The sequence below is a fragment of the Mirounga leonina genome, unplaced genomic scaffold (genome assembly GCF_011800145.1).
Source record: "Mirounga leonina isolate KUSES-001 unplaced genomic scaffold, KU_Mleo_1.0 Mir_176, whole genome shotgun sequence".
Classification (NCBI taxonomy): Eukaryota; Metazoa; Chordata; class Mammalia; order Carnivora; family Phocidae; genus Mirounga; species Mirounga leonina.
Window position 1 is genome coordinate 23,205,460 of NW_023270454.1, and position 7,858 is coordinate 23,213,317.

Consider the following 7,858-nt stretch of genomic DNA (forward strand, 5'->3'; position numbering starts at 1 on the left):
ACCCAGAGATGAAAGTTCTTTTTGGTCTCAGCACCAGCAATTGTGTTTGTAATGATTCAGTTTGTTTATCTCTTATGGAGAGTACAAATCCTATGATTCTTCGTATCAAGGATTAAAAACTTTAGAACCACATTTGAGTTATTGCTCTAGCAAGTGAATGGAAAGGTATGTATCTCATCTTACTTGATCTCATTTCTTTCTTGTCCCATGGTCTTACATTTTTAAAATTTTTAAGTTGTGGTTAAAATACACATAACATAAAATGTGCCATCTTAACCAATTTTAAGTGTGTAAGTTCTGGGGCAAAAAATCTATTCTCATCATTATGCAGTCAACCTCCAGAACTCTTTTCATCTTACAAAACTGAAACTCTATACCTATTAAACAACTCCCCATTGCAGCCCCCCCACCCCTGAAAACTTTTCTACTTTTTGTTTGTATGAATTTGACTACTTTAGGTATTTTATATAAGTGGGATCATACAGTATTTGTCTTTTTGTGACTGGCTTATTTCACTAACATAATGTCCTCTGGGTTCATTCATGTTGTAGACTGTGTCAAAATTTCCTTCCTTTTTATTTATTTATTTATTTATTTATTTATTTATTTATTTATTTATTTTTAAAGATTTTATTTATTTATTTGAGAGAGAGAATGAGAGACAGAGAGCATGAGAGGGAGGAGGGTCAGAGGGAGAAGCAGACTCCCCGCCGAGCAGGGAGCCCGATGTGGGACTCGATCCCGGGACTCCAGGATCATGACCTGAGCCAAAGGCAGTCGCTTAACCAACTGAGCCACCCAGGCGCCCATTTCCTTCCTTTTTAAAGCTGAATAATTATTCATTGTCTGTGTATACCACATTCTGTTTATCTGTTCATCCAACAATGGACAGAGGTGTTGTTACCACCTTTTGACAGTTGCAAATAATGATGCTATTAATATAGGCCTCAAGTATATTTTTGAGACCCTGCTTTCAGTTATTCTGTGTATATACCTAGAAGTGGAACTGCTGGATCATATGATAATTCTATTTTTAACTCATCTAGGAACTACCATACTATTTTCCATAGTGGCTATCTATTTTACATTCTCACCACCAACAGCGCACAAGGGTTCTGATACTACTTCACATCCTTGCTAACACTTGTTATTTTCTGGGTTTTTTTGATGGTAGTCAACCCAGTGGGTATGATTATCTCACTGTGATTTTGATTTACATTTCCCCCATGATTAATGTTGTTGAGCTTGTGGGCTTGTCAGTCATTTGTGTATCTTCTTTGGAGAAATGTCTACACAAGATTTTTGCCCATTTTTTAAATAGGTTGTTTGTTCTTTCGATGTTGTTAAGTTGTAGAAGTTCTTTATATATTCTAGGTATTAACCTCTTAAGTGAAATATGATTTGCAAATATTGTGTCCCATTCTGGAGGTTGCCTTTTCACTCTCTTGATTGTACCCTTGGATGCCCAGAAGTTTTAAATTTTGATGTAGTCAAACTTACCTATGTTTACTTTTGTTTTCTGTATTCTTCATATCATATCCAAAAAAATCATTACCAAAACCAATGTCATGAACTTTTCCCTTTATGTCTTTTTTTCTAAAAGTTTCTCACACTCATTTCATCATATTTTGTCTTGTACTGTATATATCTGTGTATTGTTAGCATTTATATATGTTGTATCAGTTATCTCAAATTCATTCTTAAGCAAGATCAGGAGATACATAGACAGGTTTTTAATTATTATTATTATTATTATTATTATTATTATTATTATTATCCAACACTTTCTTGACACAATTCCTTAAACCCTCTCCAAACCAATAAGCAGCCTTGCTGCATATTTAAGTCTTGCAATTGATTTTACATTATGTATTTGAATCTTGAAGTATATCTATTTATTCTGTTTACCATAAGCCTAAAATGCTTCATACTTCAGAAGTTCCAGTTTAGAATAATCACTAAACAAAACAGCTAACTTAAAAATTTGATTTTCTAAAAAACTGTGGAATTGTGGCTAGAGAACATAAAGTTTTAGAAACCAAAGGTTTCTAAAGGGTTGTATGGTAGCTCTATTTTCAACTTTTTGAGGAACCTCCATACTGTTTTCCAGAGTGGCTGCACCAGCTTGCATTCCCACCAACAGTGTGGGAGGGTTCCCCTTTCTCCACAGCCCCGCCAACATCTGTTGTTTCCTGACTTGTTAATTTTAGCCATTCTGACTGGTGTGAGGTGGTATCTCAATGAGGTTTTGATTTGGATTTCCCTGATGCTGAGTGATGTTGAGCACTTTTTCATGTGTCTGTTGGCCATTTGGATGTCTGCTTTAGGAAAATGTCTGTTCATGTCTTCTGCCCATTTCTTGATTGGGTCATTTGTTCTTTGGGTGTAGAGTTTGATAAGTTCTTTATATATTTTGGATACTAGCCCTTTATCTGATATGTCATTTGCAAATATCTTCTCCCATTCTGTCCGTTGTCTTTTTTTTTTTTTTTAAGATTTTATTTATTTATTTATTTGACAGAGAGAGAGCGAGAACAGGAACACAAGCAGGGGGAGTGGGAGAGGGAGAAGCAGGCCCCCCGCAGAGCAGGGAGCCCGATGTGGGGCTCGATCCCAGGACCCTGAGATAATGACCTGAGCCAAAGGCAGACGCTTAATGGCTGAGCCACCCAGGCGCCCCTGTCTTTTGGTTTTGTTGACTGTTTCTTTTGCTGTGCAAAAGCTTTTGATCTTGATGAAGTCCCAATAGTTCATTTTTGCCCTTGCTTCCCTTGCCTTTGGCGATGTTTCTAGGAAGAAGTTGCTGCTGCTGAGGTCAAAGAGGTTGCTGCCTGTGTTCTCCTTTAGGATTTTGATGGACTCCGGTCTCACATTCAGGTCTTTCAGCCATTTAGAGTCTATTTTTGTGTGTAGTATAAGGAAATGGTCCAGTTTCATTCTTCTGCATGTGGCTGTCCAATTTTCCCAACACCATTTGTTGAAGAGACTGTCTTTTTTCCATTGGACATTCTTTCCTGCTTTGTCGAAGATTAGTTGAACATAGAGTTGAGTGTCCATTTCTGGGCTCTCTATTCTGTTCCATTGGTCTATGTGTCTCTTTTTGTGCCAGTACCATACTGTCTTGATGATGACAGCTTTGTAATAGAGCTTGAAGTCCAGAATTGTGATGCCGCCAGCTTTGCTTTTCTTTTTCAACATTCCTCTGGCTATTTGGGGTCTTTTCTGGTTCCATACAGATTTTAGGATTATCTGTTCCATTTCTTTGAAAAAAGTGGATGGTATTTTGATGGGGATTGCATTAAATGTGTAGATTGGTCTTTTCTTTCTTTCTTTTCTTTTTTCTTTTTTGCCTTTTTCTTTGCTCCTTTTCTGACTGTCTCTTGGCTTTTTTCTTTCCAATTATTTCTCCATTCCCAACTTTGCTCTCCTTCTTTATCTTTAACTTTCTCTTCATTTCTTTTTCCTTTCCCTCCTCTTGGCCTTCCTGCTTTTAACTGCATTGCCTTTTTTAATATTCTGTAGCAGACATTAATAATCTCCTGACTTGAACATAGAAATATTCTTTGGTTCTATGGCTTCCAGTCTTGTCTTTTACCACCACAATTCATTTTTCACAATATTTTCAAATTAAACTAAATTTAGATTATTTTAACTCAAACAAATAGAACAATATACTGTATCCCTTTAAATCATTCAGTTCACTGAGTTTGGACATAAAACTCTGCCAAAATACAGAACATTGCCAGCAACCCCCCCAAAGATTCTTTAGGTTTCTTCCTATGTAGTTCTTCCATCGATGCCCTCAGCAGCCAATAATCTGCTTTATGTCCCTGTAGATCAGTCTGCATTTTATAAGTAACATTGTACTATATATACTCTTGTACCTGACTTCTTTCACTTGGCATGATTATTTTGAGATTCACTGATGTTGTTGCATATATTAGTAGTTTGTTCCTTTTTAAAGTTGAGTAGTATCCTAAGGCATGAATATACCACATTTTGTTTATCCATTCACCTGGTGATGAAGATTTGGACTGCTTACAGTTTACAGTTTAGGCCCATTGTTGATAAAGTTGCCACAAACATTCGTATGCAAGTGTTGGTGTGGTTGGACATATGATTTCATTTCTCTTGAGTAAATACGTAGAAATAGAATGGCTAGGTCATATGGTAGGTGTATTTATTAGCTTTATGTGAAACTGCCAAATGAATTTCCTTTTTACATTTCCTGTACAAAAGTTCCAGTTGTTTTGAATCTTTGCCAGTTCTTAGTATTGTCAGTGTTTTACACCATTCTAATGGGTATGTGGTGATGACTTCATTTTGCATTTCAAGGATGATTAATGATTTGCAGTATCTTTTCAAATGTATATTTGAAATTAATATCCTTTTTTAAGTGGCTGCTCAAGTCATTAGCTTATTTTTACTGGGTGTTTATTATTACAAAAGTTTAAGAATTCTTTATATGTACAAGTTTTTTACCCAATATGTACTTTCCATTTTCTCTTCCTTTCTAAAAGCAAAAGTTTTGAATTTATATCAAGTCTAATTTACCAACAATTTATTTTATGATCTGTGCACTTTTTTGTCTCATCTAGAAAATCTTGTCCTAGTTTGAGGTCACAAAGAATTTCCCCTATATTCTAGTCTCGTGGTTGTACAGTTTTAGCTTTTTGTTTTGAGTGAATCATTTTAAGTGATTTTTAATATGTTGTAGGGTAAGGATTGAGATTAGTTTTTTTTCCTGTGGATATTCATTTGTTCCAGAGCCATTTCTTTGAAAGATGTTCCTTTCCTCATTGAATTACCTTGGCACCATTGTTGTAAATCAATTGATCATATTTGTGAGTCTATTTCTGGACTCTCTATTCTGTCCCATTGATGAATTTGGATGTATTTTATAGTTTGGGTGCCATTATAAATTGATTTTTTGTTTCATTTTAAAATAGACACTGTCTTTTTTAAGGACCCTTGTCCTCATCCTTATCTCCTAATCAGAACCTTCACTGATTACATATCAAATAATGTAGAACACTTTCAACCTAACATTGAAGTCCCATCATTATCTAAAATCCTCCTTTACAGGTTTATCACTGGCTTCCTGCATTTCCAATAAAATTAATTACTCACTGCTCCAAAAGTATACTCCAAACTTGCATTAAAAAATCAAGGATAGGATGTAAGCATACAGTGTATCTGTGGGTCAGTAAGTAGTAAGGGACCCTGATATAGAAGTAAGACTCAGAGATCAAGCAAATTCTGTGTGGTTTTGGAGGGTAAAACTAGAATTAGTGCTGGAAGTCACAGAGAAAGTGACTTCAGTGTGATACTTATGATGATACAGTTAGATGATATGGTTAGAGAAATGCAAGGGATGTTCTCAGGAGACCATGAATTCTGTTATTGACCAAACATGGGCTTGGATGATCACCCATTGAGAATGTTATAAGTGGAATAATGGTGTCAGATGGGGGTTAGACCAGGTCTCCTTTATAAAGCTCCCCTGAGCCCTGAGATTACATAAATATGTTCTCTAAATTTATTAGGTTTTTTAGTCACTAAATATTATTTTCACAACTAAGAAGAATCTTTTAGCTTTTGCCCCATTTATGTTCCCTAGAGCCAGTTTAATATTTCATCTTATACTTAATTCTTCAACATGTTACTCATGAACTACTGCTGAAATGAGTGGAGGCTCTTTTTTTTTTTAGAAAAGAAGCTTCCGCAGTAGCATTTCCCATCTGAAGTTCTAGAATCATTCTTCATAAGGTATTATTATTGTATTACTAAATAAGAGAAGCTATTTGTAAATGATTATGCTTGATTATTCTTTGTCACATCCATAAATTATATATTGGGTTCTCCTAGTGAAGTGGATCTAAACTGGTCAGGGCAGCAGGAGGTAACAGCTTTAGCATCTTTCAAAACAATAATTAATTTTCAAAATGCCAAGACCAATTGGCAGTAGTTAACATTGCCCCCAGAGCATAATCGTGGCCTGGATGCCATAGAGACAAGTTGTCTTGTGTTGCCTATAAATGGATTCTCAGAAAACCTAATTTGAAATTACTGCCTTTAATTATACTGCTGTTATAAATAACTTTGATAAAATTCATACAGCTGGCCTCTTGTTTGTTTTTCCCACTTAAATGCACTGTACAGTGTAATCATCTGAAATAAACATCCATTACAAAGAATGCTTCATTTCAAAGAACATATTATTCTGCTCATCCAGCCAATTGTTATTTTTTCCTCCCCAGCCACATTTCAATCTTGCACCTATTAATGGGATGAACAAATTACCACACTCTCATAATGTACCAACTAGCAAATTAAAACAATTCATTGGTGCTGAATAGGGCCATGCATTTAAAAGATTTTAATTCATTTGTAGCCTAAATTACCATGTTTTCTTTTCTTTTTAAACAGACCCTGCCAACTTAAAAATTGTTGAAAGCCATACTCTTCTCTGAGCAATATAGTTATGCCACTTCCTAAGTAGGAATCCCTATCTTTGAAAGAAAACAGAAGACACATAGAAATGGCTAACAGACACATGAAAAAATGTTCATCACCCTTAGCCATCAGGGAAAATCAAATCAAAACCACATTGAGATACCACCTTACCCCAGTTAGAATGGAAAAATTGACAAGGCAAGAAACAACAAATGTTGAAGAGGTTGTGGAGAAAGGGGAACCCTCTTACACTGTTGGTGGGAATGCAAGTTGGTACAGCCACTTTGGAAAACAGTGTGGAGGTGCCTCAAAAAATTAAAAATAGAGCTACCCTATGACCCAGCAATTGCACTCCTGAGTATTTACCCCAAAGACATGGATGTAGTGAAAAGAAGGGCCATATGCACTCCAATGTTCATAGCAGCAATGTCAGCAATAGCCAAACTGTGGATAGAGCCAAGATGTCCATCAACAGATGAATGGATAAAGAAGATGTGGTCCATATATACAATGGAATATTACTCAGCCATCAGAAAGGATGAGTACCCAACTTTTACATCAACATGGGTGGGACTAGAGGAGATTATGCTAAGTGAAATAAGTCAAGCAGAGAAAGTCAATTATCATACGGTTTCACTTATTTGTGGAACATAAGGAATAGCATGGAGGACATTAGAAGAAGGAAGGGAAAAATGAAAGGGGAGAAATCGGAGGGAGAGTTGAACCATGAGAGACTATGGACTCTGAGAAACAATCTGAGGGTTTTAGAGCAGAGGTGGGGGGGGGGGATGGGTTAGCCCGGTGATGGGTATTAAGGAGGGCACGTACTGCATGGAGCACTGGGTGTTATTTGAAAACAATGAATCATGGATCACTGCATCAAAAACTAATGATGTATTAGTTTGTATTGTATTGTAGATGTATTGTATGATGTATGATGACTAACATAATAAAATAAAATAAAATAAAAAAGACCACAGCAGATTTACTTCCTCTTTTTCAAGTTTAAACTCCAGGATAGGTCATTTAAAATTGTAAGTTGAGCTATGGAAATGTACAAATAAAAAAAAAGGGGGGGGTATTATGCTGAACGAAATAAGTCAATCAGAGAAAGACACGTATCATATGACCTCACTGATATGAGGAATTCTTAATCTCAGGAAACAAACTGAGGGTTGCTGGAGTGGTGGGGGTTGGGAGGGATGGGGTGGCTGGGTGATAGACACTGGGGAGGGTATGTGCTATGGTGAGTGCTGGGAATTGTATAAGACTGTTGAATCATAGACCTGTACCTCTGAAACAAATAATACATTATATGTTAAAAAAAAAAAAAAAAGAAGAAGAAGAAGAAGATGATAGCAGGAAGGGGAAAATGAAGGGGGGAAATTGGAGGGGGAGACGA